The sequence below is a fragment of the Buteo buteo genome, chromosome 22 (assembly GCF_964188355.1).
Source record: "Buteo buteo chromosome 22, bButBut1.hap1.1, whole genome shotgun sequence".
NCBI lineage: Eukaryota > Metazoa > Chordata > Aves > Accipitriformes > Accipitridae > Buteo > Buteo buteo.
In genome coordinates this window covers 25,692,750-25,709,001 of record NC_134192.1, presented here as the reverse complement: position 1 = coordinate 25,709,001, position 16,252 = coordinate 25,692,750, and the positions used below count along the sequence as shown (strand labels likewise).

Below are 16,252 nucleotides of genomic sequence, written 5' to 3'. Positions count from 1 at the left end.
AAAGGCTTAAGTACCTGCGTACGTTGTTCTTGGCCCATTCCAAAGGGGGGCCTAAATATATCTGAATTGAGTCATGTCCTTTATTTCATCCTCCATTCCCGTAATCTGCAAAACTGGGAAAGCACAGTATTTTCGCCCATACCGCCCTCCCTAATCCTCCCCACCTTGCTTCAGCAAGGGGGTTAGATGTCCACTGGGGACGACGCCAAGACAAACCGTCTCCCATTTCCCATTCTTTTCTGGAACCTGAGCACACGAGCCGCCTCGTGACTTGTTTCCAAGAAACGGTGCTCTTGTACGGTAAGGGTTGCTTACAAGCAAGAGAATACATTAACAGCGCCCCAATTTGCAGAAACGGCTCCGGGAAGCACCAGCCGGCGCAGCCCAGCGCCCCACGCCGCGGCCCTCCCGCGCGCGCCGCGAGCGACGGCCGGCCGCGCACGCGCCCCCCGCCCCGCGGGCGGGGGCCGGGGAACGTGCCTGCGCCGCCCCCGCGCCGGGCGGGCGGGCGCGCGCCGCCGCGTGCAGGCTGCGCGTGCGCTGCCGTCGGGGGCGAGCGGGGCGCCGCGAGGAGCCGGGCGCCTGCAGTAGCGGGGGCTGGGCGCGGTTGCTAGGCGACGGCGCCCGGGCAGCGGCGTTGGCCCGGCTGAGGCGCAGGCAGCGATGAGGCGGAGGCAGCGGCCCCCGGGCTCCCGCCGGCGCTGAGCCCTACTCCCGCACCTTCCCCCTTCCCTCCCCGTCCCGTCCCGCCCTGGCTTTGCTCCTCCACCGCCACCCCCCTTCCTCCTCCTCCTCTCCCCTCGCTCCGGCCTGCCCTTCCCCCTCCATGCGGCGGGAGCGGCCGGAGCGGGGCCCGTGCCGCGGCCGCGCCGAGCCCCGCCGTCCCTCGCCTCTCCGCCGCCAAATCCCGCAGGGAGCCGCGGGCGGTGTCTGCAGCGACAACAGCGGGTGAGGCCCCGGCTGGGGGAAGGGGGTGGGGAGGGAGGGCGCCAGCGCTGCGCCCCGGCGGTGGCGGAGTCCCCGTCCTCCGCGGCAGCCGGCGGAGGCGGTCGGCATGCTGGGAGAGGCCGAGCGGACGCCGGGTGGTCTCCGGGCCTGGCAGCAGTCGAGGCGCGGCCTTCTGCCGCCGCCCCGGCCTGGCTCCGCCGTGAGCCGCCACCGCCGCCCCGGGGCTGCCCCCGCCGCCCTGGGCGCACGGGGCGGGGCGGCCGCTCGGTCTGGCGTCTCCCTCCGCCCAGCGTGGCCGCTGTCCTTGGCGCGCTGCGGCGCGCCCCGCCTCAGGTGCTGCCCGGGCGAGGGGCCCCGGGGCCTTCTCGGGAAGCGGGCGTTGTTGTTCTCGCAGCCGCCTGGAGGAGCGTGCTTTGGGTCCAGGAGGCTGCGGTGGCGGGCCGGTAGAAACGGCCTGGGCAGTTGGGTACGGAACCGGGAGATGGCCTGGTTTCATTTAGTAACTGTAAGTGCGAGGGCTGTTAAAGAAGGCGCTCAGTGTCTGGACGTAAGAAGGGTAGCAAGAAACTTGCGTTAACGAAAGCAAGGTGTTGAAATGAGGAAATTACTTTTGTAGAGGGTGCCTGATGATCACTACTCGCATCCTCCCATTTTGCATTGTAGTGCAAATGGGAGTAAGGAACCGGTTCACTTACTGCAGTATACATGAGGTTTGAGATACTTTTTCTAATCAGTTCAGTTAAAAATGTTATTTTTCATGGCCGTCTGCTTTTCTAATTGTCATTTAATCCTTTGGAGATTATTTTTCACAAGAGCTGTGTATTTCCTTCGCAAGTTAGCAAACAGTAAAGTTGAATCAAAAGCTATATTGTGTCCTCAGAAGTTGATAAATGCGGATCTAAATTAATTTAGGTTTACTGAGATACATGTGAAACTCTTTTACTTCTTTTTTTTTTTTTTCCTGAATCTTGCAATGTGTTTCAGTGACTAGCATGTATTGCCACAAATGGGAAGTAAGAATAGAAAGAAAATTAAAATACTGGTCATTTATGAACTTCCATTATGCGTATCAGCAGTTCTCAGTGCCTGGGAGTGTGCAGCATTCCAGATCCATCTGATTTCTTATGCTTGATGTGTTTGTTTATTGAAATGGATGTGTCTGTCAAGTAGTCATTTTTTGTATAGGAGGTATCCTTTATTGATGAGAGAGATCTTTTGCTTGCCAGATGTTATAAATGGACCATGGTATGTAGAACTGAAAGGTGTATTGCAGAAGCGTAGCTAATGTCACTTATAAAATTATCTTTGCTTCTTGCTGGAAAAATGGGTTAGTGGGAATGTGAAGGTCATCTTCAAATTTAGAACAATTTAACTGCTGTTGGAATACGTCTTTTCTTTTTCACTGTCATATGTTTTCCGTATATCGATCCTGTGGCTGTTGACATTTTCTGGACCTGTGATCTGTTTGTCTTCTAAAATGATCTAATGCTTAGCGAGTTTTAATAGAGGCAATCTGTAAAGTTTCCCAAGTCATTTTCATTTGAATGACTTCTTTAAGATGTATTTTAAAAAAAGAAAATCTAAGGGCATCCAAACTCACTATTCAGAAAGAATGGAAACAAAAGGTGTTAAGAGGGTGAATGGATACCAATGATACTTTATATGCAGATGAACTAGTAAGAAAGTAATTTCTTACTGTCAGCTGCTGTAAATGAGGTAAGTTCTGGCTTTCTGTTCTTTGATCTTTCTGGATGCCTTTTCCAATGCAGATTATTCCATTGTAGACATCTACTGGTTTAGACTTTCCTAGTTTGCAACTGAAATGTCATTTTGTTGAACACTTATAATTCTACTATAGATCTGTGAATAATAGAAATAAAACAAATTGCTTCTGTCACTTGTACTCTGTTACTGTTTACTTCGAGAGCTAGAAGCATTGGAGCTTTTGGGACTAAGGAAGGCAGCAGGTAATTCAGTTAGGGAAGCAGGGCTTGGAAAGGTGAAGAAATGTAATTTTTAAACCCAAGAAGTTTCCAGGTGTTGCCACATTGTAAATTAGTTTGATATATTGATTTGTCCATCTCATAATGTAAAAAAAAAATATATATACATAAATGGCTGTAATGCTACCTAGACCTCACACACATCCCTGAGAACTCTGTCCTCTTTTGATCTGGAATCTGCTAGACATAAAGGTCTTTGAAGACCCATGTGTGCATGGCTAGACAAATATATCTTTTTATATATATAAACTTATATTTTTTGTAAGTTTATTTTAAAAGGTTATTTTTTTTCTAGGCATTATAAATGAAAAGCACGTTTGAGTAATAATACTGGCATTTTTTAAATTCTGTTGATGTAGGGGTTTTTTATTTCCTGTGAATTGTCACTTTTTGTTGTTAAGCTATATTTGATGCAATATATTCATGGTAACACAAATAATTTATCTGGAAGTAACAATACCATGACCACCTTTACAGATCTAGGCTTTCTGATACCATGATATGTAGTGTTGTGTTTGATATATTTCAGATTTAGGAAACATAAGTGGAAGTGCAGAGCTAAGCAGTATAGCATCTCCCAAGATGTGGTTTTATTGTTCTGAGGTGAACGATTTATTCATGAGATTGACCGTAATAAGAAAAAACTCTTCATTAGCTGGCAGTTTTGATTCAAATATATATGTTCTTTCTATATTTAAACAAGTACTTCAGCTAAGTGTCTTTGAGTTTTAAAGGTAGCTATTGTATTTCATTTTCTTACATGAGTTATTTTTGACATTGCTTGCTAGCAAAGCAGGTTGAATCACCATGTCAAAATAAAACCTAGGCTTTACATGGTTTGTTGTGGGCCTCTTCTAGAATTTCATTAGGATGTCATGGTAGTGTATAACTAAAGCCTTTTACAAATCCTAGCATAGGCCAAGGTGCTTGTTAGTTATACAGTTGAAATATAAGAGCTCCTTTTCCACATTCAGTCCACCTGGAGAGAGTCCCCCCATCAAGATTAATATCTGTTCTGATTATCTGAGTCAACTTGTATTTCAGTTGTCTGGAGAGGAATGCTGTAACAGGGACAGAGTATCAACCTTAGGCTAAAGCCAAAAGTTTAAACTCTAATTAATTTAGGAAGGACATCCCCAAGAAGTTTAACATATATGCTCCTTTAATGAGCCCACAGACACCTCAGCCAAATCACATAAAGTCAAAACTAAGTCTGAGAATTTTAAACTAAAAGTCACATGCGATTGCCCCCTCTGAACTCCCCTGCCTTTTTTTTTTTTTCTTTTCAGATCAAACACTAATTTCAGACTCTCTGCCAAGTCTTTTGCTTTTCTGATTTCTAGGTTGCCCTGATTTAAAAAATGAACAGAAAACCACCAGCTAAAACAAAATAACCCACCACACCAAAAACCCTTCCTCGCTCAGGTCTAGTCCATATGTTGGTCTCCCTTTAGAGAGGGAGAGATGAAGTTGCTGGATTGTAGGGATTTGCTGTTTTCATTTTTGAAAGCAAAGCAGTAGGCTTTTTCCAGCTTCTTCACCTTGGAAATGAGCAGTGTTGTCATGACAAGAATGAAGGAATCTTAGAGTAAAAGAATAATTAGTTTGGATTTGACTTCAGGAGTTCATCTAGTCCAACACTTTGCTCAAAGCAGACCTAATTAGTGATGGACTGACTTTGGTTTTGCAAAAGCAAGGTAAAAGGTGTGAAAATCTGAAGTCACAAGATGCCTTTAAGCTCCTCTTGTTGCTTTCCATAAAGATACCATTTGATGCTTCTTGAGCAAGGTGTCTCTCTCTGCTTCTGGCATTTTGTTAGTAGCTTCTAAAGTGGTTGTTTCAGTTTGTCAGAATGCGTGTGTCCTAACAGCTGAGTACATCCTGCCTCTTATTGGATGGCATAGCATGTGAGGGTCCACCCGGTATATTGAGACCTTTAGAAACACACTACCCTTTGTTTTTCACATTTCTCAAAGATTGCTTCTGGATGAGATTTTTGGTTAAGGGAACATTAGGTTTAGTCTATCAAAGTAGGGTTCTAAATATTCAATTACAAAATTAGAATTAGTGTAAGTTAAGATGCATCTCATCCTTGATGTGTCTTTAACTTAGCTGCAATTGCAACTTTTTTTTTTTCCTTCCCAGAGCGTTAGTGAGTCATTTAGGCCTGCAGAGTAGGTCTCCAAACGGCCTCCTATCAGAATATGGATTAGGAGAACCAGTGTATTGCTTTGGTTTTAGATCTGAATACATGATCTCAGTTTATAGGGAACTGCTAACAAGTAATCTTTTAACAGGTTACGCTCCTGTTCCTATTTTATGTAATATCAACTGAAGTGTAAATGCTGCCTTGGTAGGGACAAGAGACTGTTTGAGTAGCAATAATGCTGGCTGGCTGTAACTGCTTAACATTATTAGAAAGAGAAGATTGGTGTAAAGAGGTACTATATTGTTAGAACAGCTTTTTTTGAATGTGTGTTTACTGTCTACAACTTTCTTTTTTTTTTGCTCTGTCTTAGGAAGTATGGTTGAATACCTAATGCAATAGAAATATTCCATTTCCTTTCCTTCAGAAATCTGGCCAGTACTTCATACTTGTCTTGTGCTCAGCACTACCTGTTCTTTCTAGGTCAAGAAATCGGTTAACCCCATACACAAAGCGTGTATCTTAAGAAACAGCTAAAATGCCACTTCCTTTATTTATAATTCCAACTATGTCCATCTTGTCCCTTTGAATTTGTGCTTATGAGTGTGAAAAAATGAATGAAGTTTGAGATAAGATGCTTAAATTCTGTACTACCTTTGCCTTTCTCTTCAGTTCACACTTGATTTGTAGTTGACTCCTTCACAAGCAATTTCAAGTCCTGTATTTATGTGACATGCTAGACACAGCTTGCTCTTATGTATAGTTTAATACTGATATCAGTGATCATTTGAAGTATTTACTGAAATAAATTTGAAGTTGAGGTGATATTGAATTGAGGTGATGTTGTAGTTTCTTAGTACAATTTTTCAGTTTAACAAAACTCCACAATATGCTAAGAATGAGGTGAAAATGGATACCTTCCTACCAGGTTTTCTATTCTGTGATACTGTTTCTATCATACATTTTGAATTAAATCCTGTAGTCATCACCAAAGCAAAATGGCTTCTTTGCAAGTTTAGGCTTGGTAAAGGCTGTAGATTTGGGCCTAGGGATTCATCACATATTTGCACAGCAAAGAATACGTTGTTTTATTTAATGTTCCAAATCTACTGTGACCTTAGTGTTTAATAGTTGGATTTTCAGAAGTGGCCATGGTTTCTCAAACTTCTAGCTAATTGAAATGCTTTTACTCATTTCTCTGTTGTCTGTTAACAGAATCATGTTTTTCTTTTCCTGGCATTGTCTGAAATGGTCTCTAGGTTAACTTCCGAATCCTTTATGAAAGGTTAGCCATGGAAATGTGCCACAGATGTTCAGTCATACTCTTTAAACTTGTCAGACAGTCCTGCAGGGCAGATGCCTGATGTTTGTGATGTACAATACTACGGTTTGAGTGGAGTTAGAAAACTGAAGTCCTGAGCACCTTCTCTGAGGTCTTATTTCTGCAGCAAAGTGCTATGCTTTTCTGTTTAGTGTCTTGCTTGTTATGGGGAGGTTGAGCATAATAGCATAGTAACTCGGCACCATTTCTGCTAAGCTGAACAAGGAAGTTTTCATCGAGGTCAGCCAAAAAAAGATCTGCAAGTTTGTAACCTGCTGCAACTCAGTGGCAGATATGGGAAGTTTTTTTGTTGTTAAATTTTGATCACTAGAATTGTTGTAGCATTTCATCTAATTTTGATCAAATAAAATGACCATTAAAAGGCAGAGTTGTGCACATTAACTTTCACAGTCTGGGAAGTAAGTAGTGGGTCTTGGATGTAATTCAGCTGAATGTCTCGTCATAGCTGGATGATACTGTCACTCTCTGATGCCTTGTTCAGTAGTCCAGACAAACACCAATTGCTTGCATTCAGCAATGTTAAAATGGAAAGTGAGAAACTGAGGTCCTTAGGGGAGTGGTTGCACAATTACTTTCTTGCATGACAATGCTTATGTAAGATATTTTTGTCTACCATGATGGTTTTTTCTTGCCTTTGTGTTGTAGGACGTTGTTTGCCTTTGCACAGGTGCAATTTTATTTTCTTTTTTTGAGATGCACTGTAAACTTGATCTGTGTTTAAAAACAAACATTTCTCCTCTAACTCACCCCTCAAAAAAAACCCCACCTAATCCCTTTTCCAGCTGACACTCATGAGCCCATCAGCCTCTTCTACTGTAGGGAGAGTCATGGACAAGTAGGTTCCTAGCTTAGGTGTTTTGGTTAAGAGTCTACGGCAAGATTGCATGAATCTAGGCTTTCATACCCACAGATAGTCTCATCAAATTTGAAAATTAACTGATCTGCTACCTCAGTGGCCTACCTTACATAATTGGCAGTGACCCCGAATTTCCATAGTTCTTGCACAGCATTCATAATTTTTTTTAAACTGAGCCAACTGTGGTAAAGGGATTTCAGGGGCAGTGGGCTAGAAGTTGGTGAGGAAGAACAACAACTGTGACTTGATTTCTTCCTTCTCAAATGCTACAAAAACTTTATTTCACTTTTCTAAATTGGTCTGTGAAAAGTGTCAAGTGATACACTGACAGATTCAGAACTTATGTATATATATATGGGCGTATCTATCTATGTTTGTGTGTGTATATGGTGGGTTTTTTTTCCATCACTGTTCTGTGTAGAAGGGACTCATGTAGGCACAAAAAGATACAGAAGATCAGAAAGGTAAAGCTTAGTGGTATTTGTAAAGTCATTGCTAGTTCTATATGTTCTGGTGTGTGGATTCCTCAAATTCAGTCCTCTGCACAGCTGAACCTCTTCTACTATTACAAGTGTTCCCTCAGCATTTGTTAAAGAATAATCCCCTTCAAGGTTGGGTGGCGATGACGATTACATTCATCTTAACTGGTGAGTCAATGCTGAAAATCTTCCTTTGCTCTTTGCCTCTGTAACAGAAGTGTGCTAAGTCACGTTCCTTATTGTTCTACTCCTAAGGTGGTTAAGGGAGAGAGACAGATGCAGAAAAAGAAATGGCAAATTTGCTTTTCTTTGAAAATACTACATCTGAATTGACTCAGAAAGGAGGAAGCTTCTAAATAAAAATTATTACTAACCATAGCCAGCAGGCTATTTTTCAGTTGCAGATTCCATATTAATTTTAAGGACAACGTGTTCACTACTGGTGTTACCTGCTAGTACTTTACTTTAGTCTTAATGTATATCAGTGTTTTATTTCAGAGAAGTCATAATGTGTGGAAAAAGTAAAATATTTTTCTTGATGTTGTTCTGAGTTTGGCTTGATGAAAGACTATACAATATTAGGCCTTTGATTTGTCTAAATTTAAGGTTTCTCTGTTAATCAAAATGACAGTGTTGAAACTTCCCATTAATGTGTTGAGACTGACATTGCATAGTAAGGTAAGAAAAAATCCATTAAACTGAATCAAAATGCTGTCATTTATATGGCTCTAATTATCAAGGGACTAAAAACTCTGATCTGCCATTTTAATGCTTCTGTTAAAAATGCTGTTTGACTTAGCACATACTCTGGGAATACTGATTATACAAGTCTCTAAATGTATAAAAGAGCTGCAGATATGTGCTCAGGTCTTTGGTTTAGACCATCTCTTCTAGAACAGAGAAGCGAGTTGGCTTAATTTATTAGATTAAAAAGTACAGAAAGTATTTGAACATGGATTCATTTTAAGTATCCCAAAATCCCTATATTCCTTTTAAATAAGGAAGATTCTTTGCTCCTCAGCGAGCAAAGTACTATAAGTGATGTTAATGCCAGATATTTGTGTCAAAAGCCATATGCTTTTATCTTGGTTAAAGCCCAATAAACTTGTTTTCCTTCACTGAGTGACACGTATGTATTTTGGACTTTTTATGGAAGCTGTATCGGAATATATATATGCTATACGTCTGTCAACGATTTGATGCTTATAGGAGTGTTGTTTGCTAAGTACAAAAGCTCCTAGGAGAGTCTTAATAAAACTAGGTAAAACACAGTTTTAAAAGGAATAAAAGGGCAGAATTCTTTATTCCAGGTCCTGCTAGACAAATTCAGAGTGCTTGGTCATATGATCTTGTTGACGTTACTGAGAGGTGCACTTGAAACTGTGACCACAAATTTCTGTGCTTTGCAAAGGCATCACATTCTGGACTCACTTTACTTTAAAAATGGCCAACTTAAATAGGCAAATTTTCTGCAAAGCCTGTTTTATCCTCTTTTCCTGCAGTCTTGCAACATTTGACACAGTAAATGAAAATTAAGTATGCTAAGCTACCACATTTGTTACGTGCTGAAAAAATTCTTTTTAAGGTTCAAAAAATAAATTGGTTAAAGTGATCAATTCCTGTTGAATTACAACATACGTATTATTATGGTATGCATGTGTAAACTGTAATGTATTCCTGTTATCTGTTTAAAATAATTATAAATATGGAAATCTAGTAGTTCAAGGTGTATAAACACACAGGGAAAATGCCACAAATCACCTATCCTTTTTACTAAGGACAAAAGATAATTGCACATAATGTCATGCAGTGCAACTCTTCCATTTTTTTTAATCCATTCCGAAATACCCAAATGTTAATTTTAGAATATTCTCTGCTTTTCTCCAGTTGTGAATCTGTCCCAGCAGATGTGTACCATCTAAGCGTGTAATTAGAATGAGAAAAAGCTACCATTTTTATTTGTGACTCATATACTTTGCCAGCTTTAAGCACTTCTTTCTCAGTAGTTAAAATAGTTCACTACCTCAGAAAATATTCAAAGCAGCAAGCAGTAATGTGTAATATCTGTACTGCTCCTGAAATAAGAATACAACAAGAAGGCTGTGTCTTCAATGCCATGAAAACTTGAATGTTGAGTTGTGTCGCTTTTTCCATGAGCGCTATAGAAATGCGGTTTTCAAAATTAAGGGCTAATCCAAAGTCCAGTGCCATCTATGCATCCTGACCTACCCTTTGTCTATGTCCTCTGACAATAACTACTGCCTAATAAATAGTGTTTTGTCACATTCGTGAAGATTTGTGCAATGCATTTTGGTTTGGGGTTTTTTTTTGTGCTGCAGGCCCAAATTGTAATGTCTTTAAAATAGCCATTAGTCATGCATTGGGAAAGTTTTTAAAGATCACAAAAACATACTCCAAGAACGTGTCTTTAGAGTAACCACTAGTCTGTGCTGTAGCACACCGCAATGTTGAGGATCCTGTTGGATGTAGTGCCTCTGAACACTGAATCATTTTTAAAAATGCTTCTCTTTCTCTTTGTCTCTACTCACATTGTTTCCATGGTTTTAGACTCTTCATTTACTGTAATCGGTATGTGTTTAACCAGGAAGTTGTCAGCTTTTGTGTTAGTACGCTTATACACTGTCTACTCTGTAATCATGAGGTGTAGTTGTAGTAGATATATAGTATACCAGCCCTACCTGTTGTTTGGTTGTGAAGATTCATTCATTCATTCGTTCATGCGTTGCAGAACAAGTAACCTGGGATCATGCTAGGTTTATGCAGTTTGTGTTGAAGTCCATGTTGTTATGATTTGGTTGCTCTTACTGCCTGAGCTTGCTACATGAAAATTAATTTGGATATATGTCTTTGTGTACTTCAGTCAGCTTCTGATGACGGAGAAATAGCCACAGTAATCAAAGACTTGGCTATTGTTTAGGACATCCTTCTTCCAGAAAGATGCCTCTTCCTGTAGGCCTGTCTAACAGGGAAGAATCTATAGAGAGGAGCATGATAATGGTAAGTTATTGAAATAAAGAGTAAAGAGAGATACTAAGACATTAAAAGTCATGCTGAAGCCATGGAGGGAATAAGTTAATTTTCTTAATAAAAAAATGCCAGTTTTTTTAATTCTTGTGAGGAAGTTTATTTTACAGTTTAATAAAAAAGGAGAAATTTGCAATATTTGTTCCTCACTGTGCATATGGAAGTCCCCTAGATGTTACCATTTCATTTGTCAGTATGCAGTTAGGTTTTGGGTTCTTTTTTCTTGGAGTGTTATTAAAAAAAAAAAATCACCTATTAACTACATGTATCTCAAAAATATACAAGGGAAAACAAACAATCCTCCCTCTCCTTAAAATAAATACTATAGAATCATTGTCATATGTATTTATTATCCAGGTGAGAGAGACATTTGAGAAAATACTTGGGTTGGGTTTGGTTTTTTTGGAGGGTGGGGGTGTTTGTTGGCTCTTTTTTTTGTGTTTTAGTATCTGCGATGACAGTAAACAAGTAAAGCTGCTTAAAAGTTGATGAAAGGATAATAATGAAATAATAAAATATTTTTCATTTAAAGATTGTTGCTCATAATAGATGTGTGGATCGTATAATTGCCCCTTTGAATGGCATGGCTCAGAACACACTGAGATGGTGGAAAGATAGTGTCATAAGGGACCAAAAGAAGTTGTTCAATCCATTCCTTCACTGTGTCTTGTCTGATTCTGTTGGTGCTGCTGAAATGAATAGGCTTTGAATAGAGTATTTCTAGCACCAGCTCTTTAATGATCATTGTCATTTGAATAGTAACTGTTAAATAATTTGGAAGTGTTTTTCATAAATGTTACAGGACTTTATTACGGAGCAGACATTTTCCTTCTGTTTAATACAAGCAAAATTAAATAGATGCTTTCAGTTTGGTCCTTTATGAACAAAACATAGATACTTTTGCCTCACTCTTTTCTCTGAATCACATTATCGATTCTGCTAGTCAGTCGTGACTGTTCTGCAAGAGGTGTTTAGTAAGAAAACTTGGTTGCTTAGCAATGACCATCATGAGAATTAAAATTTTAAAGCTGCAGTATATATATTTCTGAGTTATAATATGTTCAAATCAGAAATTGGTAATAGCTTTCTTTTCTCTCCTTAAGTGTGTGTTCATATTGGTCTGTCTTTGGAGAGAATGTAACTCGTACTAAACAAACACTGAAATTCCAGTGATACAATGTTATTGTTTATGATCTGTGAGACAAGTGGTTATTCCATCTTTCAGAAGATTTTGAGGCACACTGACTCATTTCTCAATTTTGTAGTTATCAGCAAAATCAAGTGTGTTACTCAAATTTTTTTTTTAATGTTGTCTTTTTGCTTGTAAGTGGATTTTTTTTTTTAATTTACCCCTGTGTGGTAACTCCTTAATGCATCTATACTAACTTAAAAGTGTACAGTATAAGCCGTAACAAAACAAAAAAGTGGAAAATTATCTGCAAGGATAGTTCTGTAAACTGATTATTAGCACTTTTTCTTTTTTCTGTGCACCTAAGGGCAAAGTGAGCATAAAGGCAGTGAGATAATAGAGAATTCTCAATGGATCACCTATTGCTTCCAGAAACAGAGCTCAACTAAGATATCCCTGTCCAAGGACTTTGCCTGAAAACTGTCATTTTACTCTAGATGATGCATGAATTGCTTGCACTAGATTAAATGTAATCCACAGTTCATTCCTGTACTATTCAGTGTGATGCTACCCTGATAAAGATATACCGTGTTTGCAGGCTAACTTTGTATATGCAGAGTTGAGATTATCACTTTGTCTCTTCACTTTATCCTTGCCTCCTCCCATCCTTCTTCCTTCTGTAAAGGGTCCCAGAGTCTCATCACTGTTTCCTTTCAGTCTTTATTCTGTACCATGTTATTGGGGAGTTAATTCAAATGGCTTGAACTGTTTATTTGCTTCACAAATTTCTCACCTGCAGATCTCTCCTTTTGCTCAAACTTCTGACTTGAATAGAATTTTACAGTTCCCCCTAAAAGTTCAGCTTGTAATTTAAACTGAAAATGGCTGAAACACTGCTTTCATTTCTCCTGGATATGTGGGCCTGAAATCTAGGAGTTCTCTTAGACTTGACTATCTTCTTAGACCCATGCAGCCAGACTATTTCTGAGATTTCTCAGTGTTATGGCCAGGGAGATGGCTGAGATCAAGTCTTCTGTTTCTGTTAATCCACCAAAACATTTATCCAGGCTCTCACTTCGTACTGAGATCCTTTCCTAAGCTGCTTATTTTGAGGTGTATGTTTGCACAGGTGCATATTAAATGCATAATTTCTTTCCACTTGCGCCTTTAAAACCTCTCCATAAACTCCCTTAGTGTGTGCCCACAAAGTACTACCTTCCAAAGGTGTCTGGACAAACAGTGAACTGAAACAATACCAAAATGTTTCATGTAGTCTTTCTGATATTCCAGTTATCACTTGTTTAATTCATCCATAGCCTGTCACCATAATTCCAGATTGTATTTTCTTTTGGGCAGGGACTATATAGTCAGAATAGAATAGGAACTGATTGAGGTCCCTAGGTACAGCTGTATTTACCACTGCTAGACAATGTAAATCAGAAAGAAAATAAATTCTTCATTATTGTCAGTACTCTGCAAGATGATGTGTTTGAATTTCTGAGAAGTGCAGTGTGGAAAAACAAACAAACAAACCATACTATTGCAGCTTTGAGTTTTTTTACTCTAAATGCCAGTGAGTTAATTGCATACATATGTTGCTGCTGACTGGAAGTTCTCTCAGAGATGTGGCACTGATTGTGGTTGGTTTTACATGTATCAAAGAAATTATTATCTTTCTCACTTAAAGTGGGAAGCAGGAAGAAGAGTAATGGTCGGGAGTTGCTTTCATATGGATGTGGAAAATGTGAACTACCAAATGATCTTTTATTTAAAAAGACCCAACTTTATATTTTTGCATGTACTTTCTTTTAAGGCTATATGTGTACAAATTATGCATATTACATACAGGCTATCACTTTAAAGTTTGGATATTATCTTTACTCCATCTCTTTTATTGTAGAAAAATTCAGTGGTGACTTGGCTGATTCAAAAAGTTAATCATGTGGGACCTGATGCCACTGTTAGACAAGAAGTTGAATATATAGGGCTTTAGCGGTTTCCTTTACAAAACATGGAAGTTTGAAGGTTTAAGTGCACCACATGAGACGTGTGCTTTGTGCAATTACTAGTAAGAAGGATAGTCTTGTAACTCAGTAATGGAGGCACTTTAATTCAGATGTTAAGTTCTTTGCATTGTATTTTTGCATTTTGTACTTTATTAAATCTTTTTAAAAAGAATTTAAAGGCAAAATTACAATGTTTGGACAAAACATGGTATTTAAGTTGAGAGAAATGTGTGTAATATTCCTGTAATATTTCACTTGATATTTTAAGAACTGCAATGTAAATGGTATTATGTATATTAGGAGTTTAGTACTAGATCTAGCTTTTGCTGTTTGAACCTCTTCTAAGCTTTTGTTTATTATGATGCTAGAATATCGTTTGATTGTCCTCTCGGTCATGGTTCTTTCAGCTGTATGGAAAACATTCTGACAGGAATACTTTTAACAAATTACTTAGCTCAAGTAGCAAAAATGTAGATATTTATATAGACATAATAATAAAAAATGCATCTTGCCTGAAATGTTTGAAATAAACTGTTAGAGTGTGATAAAAAGCTCATCTCCAGAACCACAAAGGAGCATGGGGTCACAATGGCAGGCAGGGGAACCCCAATAACACAGAGAAATGGTGGCCCAGCGCAGGCTTCTCCGGGGGCTGTCATAGGAGAGCCATCAGCCCTGTGCTCTGGAGGTGACACCCAACACAATGGGTTGACTAATGGTAGAGGCTCTCTGGACCATCTCACAGGCTGAGGGGGTATGGGACACGGTTGGGGGATGCAAAGAAAGAGCATTTTGTGATTGCATACAACTTGGGCAGTCTGGGGCAGGAACCAAAGGCACTGTAGGGGTCAGGGGAGAGAATGGAGGCTTCGGTTTGATCTGTGAAGGAACCACCATGGGAAAATAGAAGGAGAAGGGGTTAAAAGGGACAGGTTGCCTGTAAAGGGGGTGTTGATCAGTATGCTTGTCTGGCCATGTCATGAACCCGGTCAGCACACTGTCCTTTCTTCACATTAAATTCCATTTCTAACTATTTTTCTGCATCAAGGTCTCTCTAGGGACCTATGTGTCTGTGGTGCAAGCAAGTGGAGGATATGCATGTTGGTGCATGATCGCTAGCAAGCATCAAGCTGAACTAGCTAGCAAGATGTTTAAGTGGTTAGGAAGCCATGTATATGTGTATATCTCTGGAGTGAGACAATTGGAAGGTCCAGGCCAACTGCTGCAGAGACTGTAAGGTCTGGGGGTTGACTGAGAGTGCTGGTTTGGGGAGTGTGTGTGTGCACGTGTCTAAGGAGGTTGTAACAGGGGAGACTGAGGGAGACAGAGGTGCCACCAGCATTGCTGATGGGCTCAGCTTTGGCCAGCGATGAGTCCATCTTGGAGCTGGCTGAAACTGGCTCTGTCCAACATGGGGTCAGCTCCTGGTCTCTTCTCACAGAAGCAGCCCCGCTGCTACCAAAATCTTGCCACGTAAACCCAATACCTATATATATATGTATTTCCCACTAATGGACCTTTGTCTTTATCAGCCAGAGAGGGGAACAAGATGAGGCCGTTGGTACTGCTTGCGTTTGTGTGAGTGCTGAGTGTTTGTGTCTGTGTTGGCCATGTATGTGTGCTGTATATATGTGTGTGGTTGTGTGTGTAACCTGAGATTACATGCTTAGCCTTGCTAATGGCTGGAACTGGGGGTATGCAGCTGCTCAGGCTTTCTTGAACAGAAACAATAGTTATTTGGAACATTATATGGCATGTATTTGACAAGTGATACTTAAGAATCTATAAGCAGCATGGGAAGCAGGAAACAATGCTAGCAACTATAAGTGTGTTTTAAAATTCTTTATTAGGTTAGGCTTCAATGGCAACAGATACAAACAGTGAAGCAAGGATCTCATTTTAGTTGAAGAAGTGGTGAGAGGAAGGCAAGACAAGCTACTTATGAAAAGCTTAATTAAAAAATCCAAAACTTGCTCAGAAATGTATTAGAAATTGTAAGAGCAGTAAAAAATGGAGGACTTGGACTTGACTTAATGGCAAGATAAAATGTTAATCTTGTGCCTGCTTAACACCATTTCACCTTTCCTGTGAGAAGGTTTAAAGAGCAGTTGCCACAACTCTTCCCTGGGCCCTTTTTGTATTTGAGGTAGCAAGATAGAATCTGGTCAGTATCTCATTCATTCTTTATTTTCTGCCAGCATCAATCTTCTTCTAAAGAAACTTTGTAAGTTCCCACTTACAGTTTTTAATCAGCAATTTCTTTAGTTTGACTGTTGCAAAGGAAACAGTTGTACAGTT

At 40.0% G+C, this 16,252-nt stretch overlaps 1 protein-coding gene across 2 annotated transcripts in view; it reads left to right on the top strand.

The window, feature by feature from the left end:
- Positions 1 to 608: 608 nt before the first annotated feature.
- The window catches only part of ZC3H12B (zinc finger CCCH-type containing 12B), a 32,836-nt gene continuing 17,192 nt past the window's right edge, over positions 609 to 16,252 (top strand). Inside the window, exons 1-2 of one of the 2 annotated variants that reach the window (XM_075053749.1) lie at positions 1,229 to 1,281; positions 10,656 to 10,792. The gene's annotated coding sequence lies outside the window, so the exon portion shown is untranslated. Of the gene's footprint in view, positions 949 to 1,228; positions 1,282 to 10,655; positions 10,793 to 16,252 lie in introns of those variants that run through there. The other variant, XM_075053750.1, reaches the window with a different exon arrangement.